The following is a 19,671-nucleotide window of genomic DNA, read 5'->3' as shown; positions in this document are numbered from 1 at the left end:
AAGGACTGTGTAATCATGCCTGGTAAACAAGAGAAGTGTGGGATCAGGAATCAGTGAACCACAATTGGTGTTGGATATTGGGCCTATCTGGTGGACAAAATCATGAGTGGATGGGTCATTCCTCCCATAACTTCCTTTTGGGGTCCTCAGAAAGAGGCTTTGGGGGGAAAGCTAATGGACTGCGATGCTGGCTGACTGAAAGATGAGAGACCAGGAAGGACAGCAAAGGGTTAAAGAGCAGTTCTGGGCTCAGGAGGCCCTGCTCCTCTGCTCTTGCTGAGCATGCTCCAATTGGAGGCAGAATTTAAAAGGGAGCCAGCTGGCTCAGTTGGAGGCGGATAGAGCAGGGAGAAAGACTTGATCTGGGAACTCTGGAGGAGGACAGACCCAGATCCAGACTGGGAGAAGGAACTTTGGTGAGTGGCAGTCCTGTGGGCCAGAGCCAGGTAGGCAACCCTCGAGATAGCGCTTACAGGGATAAACTGTAGCATGCTGTAGGAAACAGGGAGATAGGAAGTGACCCAGGGAGGCTGACTTGAGGCACCCCAAGATGGAGGATGCTGGACAGGCCGCACAGGGCCTTGGGTCAGAACCCAGTGGAGCAGGAGAGCCTGGGTTCCCCTACTTCTCCTACTGCAACCAAACTAGGTGGGGTGGCCACTGGGAATTGCAGTGGCAGTGGACCACGAATCCATTCGCACACCTAAATTAATACAACACTACCCCAAGGAGCGGATGCTGATGCACTAATGGGGCAGTACAAGATAACAATGAGACAGCATTGGTCAACATGATGGGCAGTGACACCAGCTGCCTAACCTTTGCCAAGGTGTGTTTTTTTTTTTAGACATCATGGCAAAGGGAGTTTTAATGAGGGATTTGAAGGAGGACAATGAGATGGCTTTGGGGACGTTTGAGGAGCTTATCCCAAAGGGTCAGGGGTACTGTGGGAGAAATGAAAAAAGGTGCTTGTTTGAATTTTTAACAAGTAGGCAACGGAGGCTGGCATTACTGGCAAAGTGGAGGTAGGAGCTGGCATCTGGATAGCACATGACAGACAATAGGTGGGGATAGGCCATGAAGGTCTTGAAAGTAAAGACAAGTAGTTTGATGTGACGGAGAAAGGGGAGGTAGTGGAGGGGTGAATTGGTCAAAGAGACAAGCTAGGAAATTATCGTTGCAATAGCATTTTGAATGGCTTGACAGGGGCAAGATGGGATTTTTGAAGGCCATGAAAGAGGATGCTACAGTAATTGAGATGTGATCTGATGAGACCTTGGAGAAGTATTTTAGCTGAGTGAATGCAGAGGAAAAGCCGTCTCTTGGAGATGTTATGCAGAAAGAATCAGCAAGATTTAGACACAGCTTGGATGTAAGAGCCAAGTCAAGGTGATGACCAGGTTACAGGCCTGAGTGACAGGGAGGAGAGTGGTTGTGTGCTGTGATCAAGAGGGGAGGAAGGACTGAGTGGAGGCAAAGATGAGGACATCTGTTTTGGCCATGTTGGCTGTAAGCTGATGGCAGGACATCCGAAAGGAGATGTCAGAGAGGCAGGCTGAGATTTTCGTTTGGACAGAAGGCGAGCAGTCAGGAGTAGAGGTAGGTCTGGGAGTCCTCTGCATACAGAAGATAGTTACATTTGTGTAGAGTACATTGCTGGGTTTCTCTCAGAATGGGTTAAGATGAAACTCTTATGTGGCAATATTTCAAACCCTGATTCTAATAATATTGGCAACCAGCAAGTGACCAAACACAGTCTTCCTGTATAATTATTACGCTCTGCAGTTAAAGGGCAGATTCGTCAGTGAGCTCCTCTTGCCACATGTTGTTTCATTGGAAGGACAAGTCATTCTTTTTCTTTGTATTTATTCTTGGATTGTTGATAATTGGCTTGTACGGCTTCTCATGGACTAGCTTAAAATAGTATTATTTCTTACAGGGAAATGTAACCAAATATTTATATTCTCCAGTGAGCTTAATTAAAATCCCCCTAGGCTCATTAGCATCAAAGCCTTTTCTTTGTTTCTTAAAGAATAACAACAAGGTCACCAGCTAGCCTTTTCCATGCTCTCACAGCTCTAATAGGAAATTCCCTATTGTCCTGGGTTGTCTTGGTGAAAATCGCACAGTCTAAAAGTAAAAATGAACATCTGTCTTGTGACAGATGCTTGGTTCTTGTTTGGTCCATCTCTAGTGTGAGATCAGGGAAGTTTTGCAAACTTCAACAATTAACATATTAGATCTAAACCACTCTTGGATGTTTACAAGACATATTTTACCCAAACCCACAATGCTGAAGGAGTTCAGGAGGGCCTGTTAAATACACTCTGGTTTTGGACCATCTCTGCTTACAAAGCAGGGTTCAGAACAGCATCAAAAGTTGCACAGTAGCTATGTGCCAAAGGCTTATAGGGAAGAGGAGTATAAACTGTACATCACTACAGTAGGGCCTGACTATAAGGAAACCATGACTCTGGCACTGTGGTGCCTCAAGGCGGTGGTTCTTCTGTTTGCTTCCATGGTTTCACAATAGAGAGCGAGAAGGAACCTGCCCTTTCTGATCTTCCATTCCCAGGAAGCTTGATCCACCATCACTTTCCATGTGCCACAGGAAATGGAGGCACTGTGGGCTGGCACTGAGATACCAATCAACAAGATTGCTTTGCTTTTGGCTTATGTTCCTGCTTGCCGTTAATATTCTAAAGGAAGTTGTATCTTGTTGCTTTAATGCAAATAGCTTTATAAATGTAACTGCTACCTGACTGAAAAACACTTCCTTAATTAGCTCTGCTTTATCATGACTAAAGATCCAAAAGGTGGAGAAGGGGCAGTAATGCCTCAAATAACAATGAACTCATGGAACGGCCAGGTTTGCTGACTAGCCTCAGAACTGTGCTTTCATCTGACATCTGTATGACACCTTAATGTCATCATGTCCCTGAAATCAAGTTAGGCACTTAAACTTTTAGGCACTTTTGAAAATCTCACAAAGCAACAGAGACTAGCCATGCCTGCCGATAGTGAGGAGGGAGGCGGAGTGAGGGCAGCTGGCTTCACATATGTTACTGAGCATGCTCTGTCGGTGCAAGCATGCTCACTACAAGCCACGCATCAAATGGGGGTGGGGCATGTGCCCCCCACTAGGGTTGCCAACCCTCCAGGATTGTCCTGGAGTCTCCAGAAATTAAAGATTTAAAGATTAATCTTTAATTAAAGATTATGTCATGTGATGAAATCTCCAGAAATTCATCCAACCAAAGTTGGCAACCCTACCCCCGACGCATTGCCTGTGGTAGGCACCAACATGCATCCTTAGTGCCTAAATACTTTTGAAAATCTGAAACTAAGCAACTTTTTAAACTGGAATTTGGACTCTGAAGTCACTTAGGTGCTTTTAAATATTTTATCTGTCCTCTTTCCATTACAGAGGGAGAGGAATGGGTCCGTTCACACCTCTCCGTTAAATTTCTGCCTGCAAACATCAGACAGATCAAATTCAAGGGAGTCTTAGGCCTTTATGCTGCAATCCTTACCCATCTCAATAGCTCCATCAACATCAAGGACTGGAGGATTGAGTCCTTTAAATATACAATTTAAATATGTTAACAATGTCTTGATGTTATGAAGCTTGTAAAAAGAACAACATTCTCTTGGGCAAATTGAAAAAGGCATTTTTACAGTAACTATACAATTCATTTCAGAAAAACAATGTGTTACATTGTTTGCAATTATAGTTCATATATTTGTCTTGGCCAGCCTTCACATTTAAAATACGAGATGTGCAAAACTACTTTTTAAATATATTACTGATGTAATCTATAATTGGGAAACTTTCTAATAATTTAAGTATATGTTAAGTTTTTATCTATATTGGAAATGTACAGTACATTAAAGCATAAGCCACATTTTCAGAAAATAATTTGTTTTCTCAAGGGGACAGTAAAATTTTTGTTAGCTTGGGAGTCTAAATAGCTGTTTTCAGTACAGAGACAAGGTGGTTGAGATAATATCTCCCACTTCTCAGAACTCTTCTTCATGTCACTGCTATGACATCTCTGCTTATTTGCAGTACAGGCCAGCAGAGGGGGCGATAGCTTTATGTTTTTATCTGAACTTCCTTCATTAAAAGTTTACCTTTATCCCTCTCCATTGTTGGCATTCTTTTGAAAAGTTTTGTGTAGAGAGCAAAGGGCTTCCTGTTGTCTTTAGCTATTAAAAATGGATACAAACGTAATGTTCCCATCAGAACAATTATTCCTGTTTAGTTTGAGATACAATAATATTCTTATAATTCCCTCATCCTCCCCAATAGAAACTTCTGCCCCCAAAGTATAAGTAATATTCAACTGTCTAAAATGTGTAAAGGCAAGCTGGCGAAGAAATGATAGGACTGAGTATAAAGTATCTTTTTGCATGTCATGTGGCACTTGATCAATTTTTTTTATCAACAATTGCTTTTCAAGAGAAACATTGGAAATGTTAGAAAAGCCCAGTAATGTTGTAAATTATTCTTGGCTATCAGAGTCAGATAACATTTTACCTAGTGGCCAGGAAGTTATGAGAAATTCTTGTTGCTTTCAGTGTGTGGTGAGTTATTAGTCTTACTGATTGCAAATGAAATATTTTCTGATGAATCGCTTCACTCTGACAGAAACTTGCCTTGGACTGAGACTATTATTCTTCTGCTTTGCTTTTATATGGCTGTTTTTAAAATCAAAATACATTGCTACCACAGGTCAAGTTAAAGTCTCCTTTCTAACAGTCTTTTAGCAGTTACTCTTTTCAGTAACTTCATGAATTGATTTTAGATTTTTCTCCTGTAGTAAAACATTCTGAAACTGTTTTCACATTGTATGCCTAGTTAGTCAGGAGGAATTCAATACAGCAGTTACATAATCCTCATGTGCGTGATTGGGTCCCAAAGCCACTTGATTATTTATACTCCTTATAAATCAGTTGCCCATGATCAAATATTCCTTTTAAAACAACCCATGAAAAATAATTGTTTCTATGTCAGGGGTCAGCAAAATAGCATGAAGGAATTCTGGAAGGCCAAGTGATCCTCTTCGGAGAGCTAAATCTGTCTCAATACATTTTCATAAGGCCAAGTCTTGATCCCACTGAAGTCAATAGGATTTTCGCCATTGACTTCAATGGGAGCCAATTTTGTCCATGTTATGCAGCCTAGGATATGTATTCACAAGGGTAAACTACTTTCGCTGTACCCCAACGTACTGTTATAAGTAATAAAGGGTAATTTTACTAAATTACAGACTAGTGGATGTTGGTGGAGAGAGTACTGATCAAAGTCTTGTTAGTTGCATAGCAGTGGGTTGTCTGAGTGGTGCTTATCCACCAGTGTGTACTGTTATGCAGTTTTCAGTTCTTAGTGGATTTCCAAAATTCTTTAAAAGCAGCACTGTAATTTTGCCCTGTTGCAATAGCGAGGGTATTCCTGGTGTCCTGGCCCAATACTAGCTCCTTAAGATTACTGACAGGATGATTCCAGGTCTGAAATCTGTAACCTTTACCAATTGTGGCATTTTCCTACACATGAGGTGGTATGAAAGTAATGAAGATTGTGAAAAGGATCCGAATACTTATGAATGCTGATCCTTCCGAACATCTCATGTTCAAATAATACACCACAAATGGGAACTGTACATTATGGCTATTTTTAAGGCTAGCAACATTACAGCTGGCTGCAGCCCAATTGGATTAGATGCTTGCTTCATAACGAACAGAACAGTAGATCTAAATCAATAATATTTGCAGTATAAATCTGCTTCTGTCTGTCACTGAGCAGGTCTGTTTGCTGAAGACGGTAGTGTGTGACATAGGCTGTATGGCAACCTTACTGGAAACTTTGCGGGAGGGGGAAAGAATAAAATACTTTCTCAGTTTCTGAATTGCTGATCCATCTCTGGGAAGCTTAAACCTTATTACAGTCAGCTGCCAAATTGTGTAGCTAGCAAAATTTGCATTAACTGCACTGGTTATTAAAAGTTCCTCCACTTCCAGTAGGAATTGCAACTAGTTTTTATTACCTGCAGTGTGTCAAGTCCAATTTTCAATTGGCAATACCTGAAAACCGAATACTCCTGGGGCACGTTCTGCACCCATATGTGTATCTGCAGCTCTCATTGTTGTCATTGCATTGATGCACCACCCATGGGCCTCTAAGCAACAAACTGGACCCTTTTAATGTATTGGTGCTCCTTCTTCCACCAAAGCCTGGGACGCAATTCCATTGTCTTCAGTAGCAGTTGGATTGGGATATACGGAAACCTTATGGCAAGTAATATGTACCCCAAAGCTAGCAACTATAGTGGCATTAGCCTTCTCACAGGGTAAGTGGATGTGCCGTGTCCCTGCCGTATGGATCTTTAGCTGAACTAGGTATGGATGAAGTGATGTGGATAAAACAAAACCATACCTTATTTCGCCTATTTCTCTAACCGAATCTGAAATGAACCAATCCGAGGCATGAGAAAAGTTCAGGTAAGTTGTTGTTGCGTTCATTGTCCTTCTTCTTTGTTGCCTTCCAAACTCTTCCTATTAACCATGTTCCACCCACTTGTAAGTCAAAATGAGGTACCATTCACACACTGCACATTTGCATCAGTTGTGGAGGTTCTGAAATTAGTATCACGGAAGGCTGCTCTCATGGTATTTCCAGACTGAACAGAAATAAAGAGGACAGGAATGCTCCTTAGATAATGTTCTTGTGAAGGTTCTAGCTCAGATTTGCAGACATAAGAGGCTCATGCAGATTCAAAATCTTGAATGCTGCTGTGATGTGCAATGAATGTGACTAATAATTAACTGATACAATACATAGTTTTCACCAAGCCCTGACCAACCTCATCAAACTGTTGCTGGTAATTAGTGACTGATTTGTTGTGCTCGCAGGTTAAAGTACATACGAGGTATTTCCCTCTCAACTGTACCTCAGGTTACATCCCACATGCGTGGGCACACAGAATAGAAACTATGCAGTGTGAATACATGAATTAGACTGTCACTTACCTTGACACCTTGTGTAAGAACCTTCCGCCACAGTCCTGTTACACTTCTTAATCTAAAATTCAAATCCTAACTCAACTGTAAATATTTTACTTTCAAAACTGCAAAGCAAAGTTTCCCTATTGAAATTCTGCTTCCCCAAAAATGGGTCTTGATTTTAACTTTCTTGGAAAAACCTGCATCTTTTTTTCCCCTGTTGCTGTCTGTCTCGTGTTCTCAACCTGCTGCAGATTATTCATGTCAGTTGTAGTTAGTTGCCTATTTGAGGCCCGTGAAGTGTTTGATTTAGTGGATTGGCTACATTCACTATGTTTCCCAGAAACAGTGGCTCAGTCTTTCCTAACAATATGTTCAAATGTTTACCAGTGATATAATTTCCTAACTTTTGACGCTCATCAAAGTCAGTCTATTACATACAATTTGGTTCCCTCCATATCCCAGTGGCAGGCTTAGCACAAATTGTATCCACTTTAAACAATAGTAACGTTTGCTGCTCAGTGTCCTAAAGCTGGAAGCTTGGATTCATGATATAAATAATATGCACAGTTGGACATCTACGTTAACCATGTATGATGAGATCACTTCCAGTAAAATCTTGAAATACAGTGATGTGAAAAACAGCTGGTTGTTGTGCATTTGATTTAAACTTAGACATCTTGGAGAAAGGGACGATATACTTATTAATAAGTTGTGTGCTTTGTGGAGGTTTCTATGCAATTTACTCATGACACATCAAATGTAGGCACTTCTATGACCTCTTTTTTTCAAATTTGTTAACTATCATATTCAGCTTTAAAATATCTTCTAATTTAGCCCAGCAATTCCCCTTCCTACACACCCAAAAAAGAATCCAGCAAAAGAGGGTGTGCCCTGCTGAAAGTGGTAAGGTAACTATTATCTGTTAGAGGTACCCCTTATATGTAGGGTCAGCTTCAGCCATCCGTCACATAACTCTTGATTTCAGTGGGCCAGTAGCTGGGCTGGATTTGGCCCACAGTATGTGGAAGAGACAGGAGCCAAATCAAATATTCTTGGTGAATATCAGACCTATAAAAAAATGCCTGAAGAAAAATACCCTGAATATCATTGCTTGGAAAAGGTATTTGGAAAGGGGTTGCCCAGGTTAGCTTATGTTGAGTGCATTTAGCTAGCAAGGAACGGGCATTGGTTCACTCTTCTCTGTCCTATCAAAAGATCTGGCTGGGTTGTTTTCCCTCTCTCCTAGGTCACATAGGGCGAACTCCCAAAGATGCCTTACTACAGAGAAGGGAAGGGGCAATCCACCATAGCACATCTTCCCTTCATCTCTATGGGAATGAGCCATTTAGGTCTGCTCACAGAAAGAAACAACTGAGAACATAAACAACACCCCCACCACCCCTTTGCAAGTTAGCTTCTCCCAGGATAAAGGAGAGCTTTTTCAGTGCCTCTCTACACTGTACATGACCCCTCTGCAGCTTGGTAAAACATGTTGTGTCAGTGGAAATCACTACATGACAAACAAGTGCTTGATCAGGAGAAAAGAGCTGGTAACTGATGGAAAGACCAACTTGGATAATCCCCTTGGGGCAGGGAGTAGTCTGCCTTTCTCTCCAGGGGCCCTCTGTGACTGAAGAAGTAACATGCCTAAGATCCAGAGGGAGCGGTGAGTCATCTCCAGGGAAAGGAAGATTACTGTGATGTGGGACTCGGAGTTTGTGGGAACAAGAGAAACTGGGGATCACAGTGTCTTCACCCAAATGCAGCTAGAAATCGCTTCAGACAGTAAACAGAGGGTATATATGTTCTCCTTGTATCTTCCCCTCCGCTTCACTGTTTCCTTCTGTTTGCAAATTATTCATAATCTGTTCCTGATGCCTTCAGAATCCATGTCAGGGGAAGCCTGAGTGAATACTAGACGGACATGCTACTGTGCAGGTGTTTTCATGTAATGTTACTCATCGATCTCCAGGACACAAACTTCACTGTCTAATAGATAAAGCCTCAGGCTAGTGAGAAATTAAGTAGCTTATCAACAGCTGCTCATCAAGATACATTCATTATGAGTAAACTTGCTGGATGTGTTCAAAAGCCATATAGCCAGTTGGGCAGTTGACTTCAGAGAGAGAGATGTCAATTAATGCTAAGGCCTAATCACTGCTGTATTTTTACTGAAACATGGCAACCTTTTCCTGATGCCTCCTGGGTGTGTATTGAGTGCTGCAGGGGTGTTATCCATTAATCTTGCTGGTTTCTCCCCATTATGTGTTGCTTCTCCTTCTAGGCTTCACTTTGTGGTTCTCTCGCTCGATATCTTTGTTGTGCTTTATCTTGCCTTTCCCCAATTTAACACTGCTCCTCTCTCTTCCTTCCACTTTGTGGTCTCGCTTTATTCCTCCTCATTTTATTTCGTCCCCCCATTTCCCTTCCCATTCCTCCTTTCTCTATTTTGCATTCAGTCTTTCTTGTTTGTTCCTGCTGCTTTTCCATGGGCCAGCATCATGCCGGGTGTAATGAACCTGACTTCAGCAGAGTCATGTAAGGGGCGAATTTGGCACTGTCTCTGGAAAGCAAGTGTTCTAAAGAACAATATTAATGCAGTCAATATGGTGTCTGGGTCTTCAAAACAAAAAACATACAGTACGTGAGAGAGGAACAGCAATGCAGAGCATTAGTTACCATGGTAATGATGCTGTTTAGCAAATTGTATAAAGGAAAAGTCTACTTAGATGGCCAAAGAAATGAATTAAAGCTGTCCCTTGGCAGGTTTCACTTAGAAACTGGTCGTTTAAAAAATGTGTGTATTTCTAGTTCTTCATTTCTCAACTGACTGTCCTTTCTGAAATGTGGAAAATATTCAGAGAGACGTTGCCATGTTCCCCGTGTCTTTACTTGATGCCCTACTTACAACTCTTCTGAGGCAATTCTCCCTCGTATAAAACAAACTGTATAGGCCAGTATTTATTTTTTAGGACTGCTGGTGCCTGATCTGTGGTGGCTGCATGCACGCACGCGCGTCCACACATCCACACACACACATGCACACGCACACCCCTCATGGTGTAACTGTATCTGACCCATAAATTAAAATATTCTCTCCACTGCCACAAATCTGTACACCCAGAAAGCAGAACCTGCCCAGCTTTCACTTGGCTTATTTTACAAACTCAGTCCTTGCACCATAGACCCCACTGGCAATCTCACCCCCATTTCCCAGCAAAGGCTGAATAGCTCTGCTGTACACTAGTCTTATATTGCTTGAGCCTTCATTAGCGTTACAGAATAAACAGCAGGGCATTACTCATGTGCACTGAAATAATTTAAACTGATCTCTTCCCACCCAAATTAGAGATGGGTTTTGAATCACGATTTTAGAGCCAATATTTTGGTTGGGGGAGGAGGGAGTCACATCTTGTGGCTTTGGCCCAGTTCTAATGGAAAAAAAGGTACATTTTGTGATAGAAGCATCCATGATTCTTTAAATAGGTTTGTCCACCTGCTCGATCATTTACACTGTGTGAAAGTCCTGGGTCTCCCAATCTTTCGTGCCAAACACTGAGCTTCTCTGGAATTTAGAATAATAGGAATGAGGAAAACGTGATGGGCTCCTTTTTATTTTATCTCGTCCTTTGGCCTCGGTAAATATTTCAGCATTTATCTTCTTGCCTTGAAGATGCCTCATCTCAAAGCGAGATCTGCATGTGCGTCTATCTTATATGTATCAGAGTACAGCTGGGTTTGTCTGTATCTGCAAAAAGAAAAGGAGGACTTGTGGCACCTCAGAGACTAACAAATTTATTTGAGCATAAGTTTTCTTGAGCTACAGCCCACTTCATCAGATGCATGCAGTGGAAAATACAGTGGGGAGATTTATATAAACAGAGAACATGAAACAGTGGGTGTTATCATACACACTGTAATGAGAGTGATCAGCTAAGGTGAGCTATTACCAGCAGGAGAGCAGGGGTGGGGTGGCCTTTTGTAGTGATAATCAAGGTGGGCCACTTCCAGCAGTTGACACTGAGGAACAGTGGGGGGGGGAAATAAACATGGGGTAATAGTTTTACTTTGTATAATGACCCATCCACTCCCAGTCTTTATTCAAGCCTAAGTTAATTGAATCCAGTTTGCAAATTAATTCCAATTCAGCAGTCTCTCATTGGAGTCTGTTTTTGAAGGTTTTTTGTTGAAGAATTGCCACTTTTAGGTCTGAAATCAAGTGACCAAAGAGATTGAAGTGTTCTCCGACTGGTTTTTGAATGTTATAATTCTTGACGTCTGATTTGTGTCCATTTATTCTTTTACATAGAGACTGTCCTGTTTGGCCAATGTACATGGCAGAGGGGCATTGCTGGCACATGATAGCATATATCACATTGGTAGATGTGCAGGTGAACGAGCCTCTAATAGTGTGGCTGATGTGATTAGGCCCTATGATGGTGTCCCCTGAATAGATATGTGGACACAGTTGGCAACGGGCTTTGTTGCAAGGATAGGTTCCTGGGTTAGTGTTTTTGTTGTGTGGTGTGTGGTTGCTGGTGAGTATTTGCTTCAGGTTGCGGGGCTGTCTATAAGCAAGGACTGGCCTGTCTCCCAAGATCTGTGAGAGTGTTGGGTCGTCCTTCAGGATAGGTTGTAGATCCTTGATGATGCATTGGAGAGGTTTTAGTTGGGGGCTGAAGGTGATGGCTAGTGGCGTTCTGTTATTTTCTTTGTTAGGCCTGTCCTGTAGTAGGTAACTTCTGGGAACTCTTCTGGCTCTGTCAATCTGGTTCTTCACTTCAGCAGGTGGGTACTGTAGTTGTAAGAATGCTTGATAGAGACCTTGTAGGTGTTCGTCTCTGTCTGAGGGGTTGGAGCAAATGTGGTTGTATCGCAGAGCTTGGCTACGGACAATGGATCGTGTGGTGTGGTCTGGATGAAAGCTGGAGGCATGTAGGCATGACGAGAGGTGAGGAAGCGTTGTTCTAAGTCAGCCATACAAATGTTGGCATACTGTGGGGCCGTGCAGGTACCCATAGCAGTGTCGCTGATTTGAAGGTATACATTGTCCCCAAACGTGAAATAGTTATGGGTGAGGACAAAGTCACAAAGTTCAGCCACCAGGTTTGCCGTGACATTATCAGGGATACTGTTCCTGATGGCTTGTAGTCCATCTTTGTGTGGAATGTTGGTGTAGAGGGCTTCTACATCCATAGTGGCCAGGATGGTGTTTTCAGGAAGATCACCTATGGATTGTAGTTTCCTCAGGAAGTGAGTGGTGTCTCGAAGGTAGCTGGGAGTGCTGGTAGCATAGGGCCTGAGGAGGGAGTCTACATAGCCAGACAATCCTGCTGTCAGGGTGCCAATGCCTGAGATGATGGGGTGTCCAGGATTTCCAGGTTTATGGATCTTGGGTAGTAGATAGAATACCCCAGGTCAGGGTTCCAGGGGTGTGTCTGTGCGGATTTGATCTTGTGCTTTTTCAGGGAGTTTCTTGAGCAAATGCTGTAGTTTCTTTTGGTAACCCTCAGAGGGTAATGGCTTGTAGAAAGTGGTGTTGGAGAGCTGCCGAGCAGCCTCTTGTTCATATTCCGACCTATTCATGATGACAACAGCACCTCCTTTGTCAGCCTTTTTGATTATGATGTCAGAGTTGTTTCTGAGGCTGTGGATGGCATTGTGTTCTGCATGGCTGAGGTTATGGGGCAAGTGATGCTGCTCTTCCACAATTTCAGCCCATGCACGTCAGCGGAAGCACTCTATGTAGAAGTCCAGTCTCTTGTTTCGACCTTCAGGAGGAGTTCACCCAGAATCCTTCTTTTTGTAGTCTTGGTAGGAAGGTCTCTGTGGGTTAGTATGTTGTTCATTGGTGTGTTGGAAATATTCCTCGAGTCAGAGATGTTGAAAATAGGATTCTAGGTCACCACAGAACTGTATCTATTACAGACCTAAAAGTGGCAATTCTTCAACAGAAAAACTTCAAAAACAGACTCCAACGAGAGACTGCTGAATTGGAATTAATTTGCAAACTGGATACAATTAACTTAGGCTTGAATAAAGAGTGGGAGTGGATGGGTCATTACACAAAGTAAAACTATTTCCCCATGTTTATTCTCCCCACCCACACTGTTCCTCAAATGTTCTTGTCTACAGCTGGAAATGGCCCACCTTGATTATCACTACAAAAGGTTTCCCCACTCCCCCCGTTCTCCTGCTGGTAATAGGTCACCTTACCTGATCACTCTCTTTGCAGTATGTACGGTAACACCCATTGTTTCATGTTCTCTATGTATATAAATCTCCCCACTGTATTTTCCACTGAATGCATCCGATGAAGTGAATTGTAACTCATGAAAGCTTATGCTCAAATAAATGTGTTAGTCTCTAAGGTGTCACAAGTACTCTTCATCTTATATGGAAGTACTCATCCAGGCTTAAGGTGGTGCCAGGAATGCCCACTTCTCTGAGCCGCAGAATATGTAGTTTCCTCCCTTTTGGGGGCATCGGAGGTGCTGAGGCTGGGCGTGCTCTGGGATTTAAGTATCCATGTAGAAAATGAGCCTTCTGGGGCTGCAAAGCAGCAAGTTACTGCAAGAGCTGTGTAAGATTGTTAGAAGAGAGAGGTGCAAAAATGCATGGATGGGAAGAGAGTAGAGAAGGACAGTTATGCAATGACGATGCACTCAGTTGGAAGATTTAATTTCTTGTGTAACAACACATGTACCCTCAAGGGATTAACGCAGTTGGATGCAAGTTACATTTTCTTATAAATTCATTAGGATTTGCAGTAAATTTCTTAACCTTTTTGTTAAAAAAAAAAAAAAAGGACACAGAAGAAAAGCTAATACATGGCCGTATCCTGATCCTTGTTGAGAGCCATTTGCACTTCTCCGGTGGCACAAAAGGTTCTTTAAAAAGTCTGCCCTAAATAGTCAGTTGAAGATTCATGGGGAAATGCTCTGATGGGGTAGCGGGCTCTGTGCCACCCCTTCCTGCTTCTCCCAGTGGACTGGGAGAGGATGGTGTGTGTTGGAGGTGTGGACTGGCATGACTGGAGTATACCATGCTCTGGTAAGACGATGTCGTTGTTTAGACTGCTCGAAATTATGCTGAGGGCAGAACTGGTACCTGTCTGGCCCCAGCCACCTTCAACCCCTTCATGCACTCGTCCCTTCATGGGTATTGAGCCCACAGTTCCCATAGGCAGCTATCTTAGTGCTTCTCAGGAATATTACATCAGTATGTTTGTTCGTCTGAAAATGTTGATTTGTCGAAACTGAAACTGGTTGTGGGAAAAAGTTGGCTTCAGTGAATTTTCTGATTCAAATGTTTTGACTAAAGTAATTGAAATTGTCAAAATGTCTCCTTTTGATTTCCAAAATGCAAAGGTTGGGGCTTTATTTTTGCTTCTAAGCACATTTTTGTTTCAAAATATTAGTTACCGTAATTTATAGTAAAAGAAGGTTAAACATTTTTAAAGGTCTAAATTGAGACAAAATGTTTTGATTAACCCATCAAATTTTTTTTTCTGCTTAGCAATGTGTAACTATTGTCAAGACTTTGACTTTTCATCCCAATTTGGGACAGGAGAATTTTTTGAAACCTCACAAACTCTCACAGGATGGAAACTCTCACATTTCCCTCCTAGCTCTAATTTTACTCCTAAATATCTCTATTGTTACATAATGAATTGAGCGATCTACCCCTTTACAATTAGACTATTGTGGAGGTGGGCACTCTTGCATATGCTAAAAACAAAACAGAAACCCCAAATCAAAACAAACCCTAAGAAATACAGGAAACATTAGATTTGTGTGTCTTCCAGAAATTACTCTGCAGTGAATTTCCTCTTTGTCACTTTTTCAGTATGAGTCTGCTTCCAAGTTCTGTGCATAGTACTGACAGAGTTAGGACTGGAGGATATTACGAGGCTTCTTAATTATTGTAATTTATATTGTAGAGGAATATAATTCCCTGCTTTTAACACCAATCTACAGTCAAGCTTTGGATTAGTCAGCAACTGCAATATCATCCAGGAATATGGAAAAACAAACCAATTAGAATTTAAGATATTTGTGCAGAGTTATGGTCCTAATCAACCTCCTTCTTGTTGCTTTTGTAGGATCTGGATATACATACCTCTGTGAAGTAGCATGTGTTGTAGCAAATAGGAAATGTGAGAAGATATAAAGGTAGGGTGACCAGATGTCCCGATTTTATAGGGACATTCCCGATATTTGGGGCTTTTTCTTATATAGGTGCCTATTACCCCTCACCACCGTCCTGATTTTTCACACTTTCCATCTGGTCACCCTATATAAAGAACTCATCCAGTATTTCATCCCAGAGACATTAGTATTAACCCCCTATTATATTCTGCCTCTATATTTCTGACTCTGATCTTAAATCAGTCCTTTTCCACTTGCTTTACCAAAACCTTGGATCCAATCATGCAAACCCTTTGTATGTGGAAATCCCTGTTGGCACCAACAAGAGTACTGTGCATAGTGGCTTTCTTGTCAAAGATCTGAACTTGGGCTATCATTCAAAAGTCTTCAGTACGTGCTGCAAAATGTTTCACTGGAAACGATTCGAGATTCTAAACAAGCTGTGATTGATTACTTCCCCATGAAAGGGAACTTCCAGGGATGTGCACTGGAAGAGTAGAGTAATTCTGTGTAAACTGTTTGGGAGTCTGTGAACCATGAAGAAGGCTGAGAAAACTTAAGATCCTGGTTTTGCAGACCAATTACCGGTAATCAGTAACTGGAAAATATTCCTCCAACCAAACTGTCTGCGTACTGAGTCTGACTCATCTAAAACCAGACTACTAAGACGAGTCACCTCTCATATTAAAAAACCTGGCTAGCCCAACACATAAATATTCTTTTCAAGTAGCCACATTACTATATCCATAAAGCATGTTCTTCTAAGCTTGCTGTGGGTCATTTTCCATGAAAGCACAACCAAGGCATGATAATCCCAGCTACTATATAACATCTGCTCTACATTTTCACATGGTTTATGTTAACTTATTGCAAACTATATATATATGGATGCTAGCCATAGTTAAAATGCCAGCCTCACATAAAACAACACAGAAAAAATAAAAATTTTGCTTATTACTATAATGCAATCAAATTTGATGTATTAATTTAAAAAGCTAATTTGTGTCCCAAATTCATGCCAGGCACGTCTAACATTTAAAAAAAATCCACATCAAATTTTTTGCCATGAAAGACTGGGGGGCCAGATGCATACTGAGTAGTATTTTACTCCCTCAGTTAGCCATAGATTTCAGTGGGACTGAAGTACTACTCAGTGTGAGTAAAGATATCCAAGTATTTGACTACTCCATTAAGTTACCTTATTTAGTGTGAACACTCTGGAACCTCTCCAATTATTTTGTGGCTTGTAGGGGTTACGGCATCAGTTTGAATTTATCACGTCTCCACTCACTCCCCTCTTTTTAATTTTATTCTTTCAAGGGCAAATCCTTTTTTATTTTTCCCCTTAAGAGAAAATGTTTTTCTGGCCGGAGGGGAGCCTGAGTTCTATATTAGGGGGAAGTTAAACTCCCACTGAATGCCAGGCTGCCACAAAGGGGGCATTATGGACTGGATTTGTGTTTTCATTAGAATTTTTCTCTCTCCCTGTCTAGTCCTGTCACTCAGGTGGTCTCCTTTTTTGCTGTACTCTACTTTTCACCCTGACTTTTCCAGCTTGAACTTTTTCTCTGCTGCTTTATTTCAGTCTCTCTCTGAAGCAGAATGCCAACCAAATAGCATTGGAGTTAGTTTTCTCAACCAGCGTGTAAAAGGCAAACTGGGCACTCTTCTAACATTACAAAATTAAAAATCATCATTAAAAAAACCATACAGAGGAATTAAGTCAGACCTTGGGCCAGATCCTCAGCTGGTGTAAATCCGTATAGCTCCATTAACTTCAATAGAGCAAGGTCATTTCACGCCTGCTCAGAATTATGATGATGATGATGATTTTATTATTTGTGTTTTGGTAGTACCTAGATATCACCACTGAGATTGGGGCCCCATTGTGCTAGGTGATGCACAAACAGAGTTGGGACAGTGGTCCTTCAAGCCCGTATGTAAGCATTTGATATAATATACTGATCCAATATCTTGCACAGATGCTGTAACAAACTGTCATGGCAATGCTCCTTGATGACTGGTTTGTGGAGAGCCACAATCCATTTGGTGACCAGCTGCCAGTCTGGGCTTCCAACACTGAATGCAACTGATTGATAACTGCCTGATCCTGCACCCTTTAAGTTGTGTGAGAGAGTACGGTTCATGCGAGGGTTCAGTTGTGCTTCCATTGGATGAGAGTCACCCCAGAGCACAGGTTGAGCACAAGGCCTGTGCATCCAGTAAGTCCCACTCAAGCATTCAAAATTGGTGGCTAGGCCTTGTGTTGGCCTGCACAGGGGTGAATTTTACACAAGTGAGCTATCTGATTGCCTTCTAGGGGACTAATCACATAAATACAATTACTCATGTGACTAAAGGTTAGAAGGGCTGGACCTCAGAAGATCGAGGCTGAAAGCCTGGCCCCACTGAATTCAGTAGGAGTTTTGCCATTGACTTCAGTGGAACTCGGATTTTACCTTGGTTTCTACTTCAAGTTCTGCTGAAGATTTACCTTGTAACTGTAGACAAGTTGCTTAACTTGTCTGTGTGCATCCCCTGCATAAAATTGGGATACTACTTATTTTCCTCAAGAGGACATTGTAATGACATTCCTTAATATTTGTTAGACCTTCGAGGTCCTGGAATGGGAGGTGCTGTATAACTGCAAAGAATGATTAAGTTTATATAGTAATTAAATTGCTGTGATATTTTTCTCCTCCTTTCTCCTGCTCTGTTTTCCATACCGTTAATGTTAACTAGTCTTTTTCTGGTATGATAACATGCTCTTAGACATAATGCAGAAAGCAGCACAGTGGGAGCTTGCATCACAGTCTCGTGTTCCCTTCTAAATGACTCCACTTTGGGATGAAAATTAAAAGCAGCCCTTGCCAAACAGACTTCAGTAGCAGCAAGAAGTTAGCTGTAGGTGCTCAAATGGATTTGACTCACAGCCTGCAATTATGATATGTGCTACAATATGTTTCTCATTTTCTTAAGCAAGGCATTTATTCGACACTAGCATAGTGTGCTTTATGCTGAAAGGCAAGAAAATCGAAGGGAAGCTTAGAAGGTGGAATAACAAGAGGAAAGAGTGTCCTTGTTTAGTAAGGGACCTTTTTTACAATTCAGTCTCCTTACTGTTTTTCCTTGTAGGATCAATTTTATGTAACTGGTTTTTGTTTTTCCTCCCTTTAAGCTGACTGGGGGCCTTCCATTGTAAAAATGTTCTGTTATTTAACTATTTTTTTCCTTTAAAAATCTTCAGCTGAGAATGGCAATTATGTAATTGGATTTTAATTATTATACGCAGGCACTTGCCTGCTAAGGATGAGGGATCACAAATGTTTATTTGGAACATGTTAGCAGCTCTTGCTATGAGCTAATCTCCTAGCAAATGCTCACCATTGATGCAAATCTTTGTGCCATGCTTTGGATCCTATAATGCTGCTGGGAGACAGGTATGCCTCCATGTTAAAGCAGAGCCAACGTTTTGCAGTTGAACAATGTATTCAACATATCGTTCTTTACTTGTATTACAATAGTGTCTGGATGCTGCAACCAAGACCAGGCCCTCATTATACTAGTCATCTAATTGCCTATAATACACAGCATTCCTTGCCCTGAAGAGTTTACAATATAAATTGGGAAGCCAGACAAAATCTGGGGAAAAGGAAGTGTTGTTTTATCTATTTTACAGGTGGGGGAAGCTGAGGCACAAAGATTCAGTGACTTGTCCAAGGTCACTTAACAATCCTGTGACACTGCCAGAAATTGGCTCCGGATCTCCTGATTCCCAGTTCAGTGCCTTAAACACAAGACTAACCTTCCGATTGATGAATCATAGAATCATAGGATTGGAGGGGACCTCGAGAGGTCATCTAGTCCAGACCCCTGCACTTGTGACAGAACTAAGTATTATGCCTGACAGGTGTTTGTCTAACTTGCTCTTAAAAATCTCCAGTGTGCCCCATTTTTTGTTTGCAAATTATCCATGACTAGACAGACTTTTACAAATCTGTATGTTGTTCTAAGTTACTCAAATAGTGGCTTATCAGAACATATTCTGCCTCCGGGTTATATATCAACTATTTTTCACCATGTCTATTACGGTGAATATTTTCTATTTCTAATTTGTGCTGTCACGTGGAATTGTTTCTGCTCCCTGGATAACTCACATAATCCAGATTATGAATGCAAATACATGATAATTCATAATGCATCATGAATGCAAATACATGATAATTCATAACACTGTCACTTTTCCTGGACCTTCTGGCTAACGACAGCATAAGATTCATGGAAAGTGAATCACGGGGTTACGAATGCTGTCAAAGCAAAGGTTCACAAAGAATTACCTCCACTCTACTCCATTCTTTAATTGCTCAGATGTTATTCATTGATGGTTTATATCTTTTGTCCAAACTTGCTCCTAAAAATGGGATTTATATCCAGAGTTAGAGTGAAATTATGTCTTGGATTTTCTGGGTCAGAAGTCAAATTTTCTGGGTAAGTCAGAAAGGAGAAAAGTATGATG

General features: G+C 41.5%; 1 protein-coding gene across 2 annotated transcripts in view; it reads right to left on the bottom strand.

Annotated features, from left to right (window-relative positions):
• LOC144930810 (uncharacterized) overlaps positions 1 to 7,237 on the bottom strand; it is a 30,254-nt gene extending 23,017 nt beyond the window's left edge. Inside the window, exon 1 of one of the 2 annotated variants that reach the window (XR_013636218.1) lies at positions 7,030 to 7,237. The gene's annotated coding sequence lies outside the window, so the exon portion shown is untranslated. Of the gene's footprint in view, positions 1 to 6,436; positions 6,598 to 7,029 lie in introns of those variants that run through there. The other variant, XR_013636219.1, reaches the window with a different exon arrangement.
• Positions 7,238 to 19,671: the final 12,434 nt, after the last annotated feature.

Source organism: Lepidochelys kempii, chromosome 8 (genome assembly GCF_965140285.1).
Source record: "Lepidochelys kempii isolate rLepKem1 chromosome 8, rLepKem1.hap1, whole genome shotgun sequence".
Lineage (NCBI taxonomy): Eukaryota > Metazoa > Chordata > Testudines > Cheloniidae > Lepidochelys > Lepidochelys kempii.
Note: the sequence above shows the minus strand (reverse complement) of the source record. Positions and strands in the feature narration are given on the sequence as shown.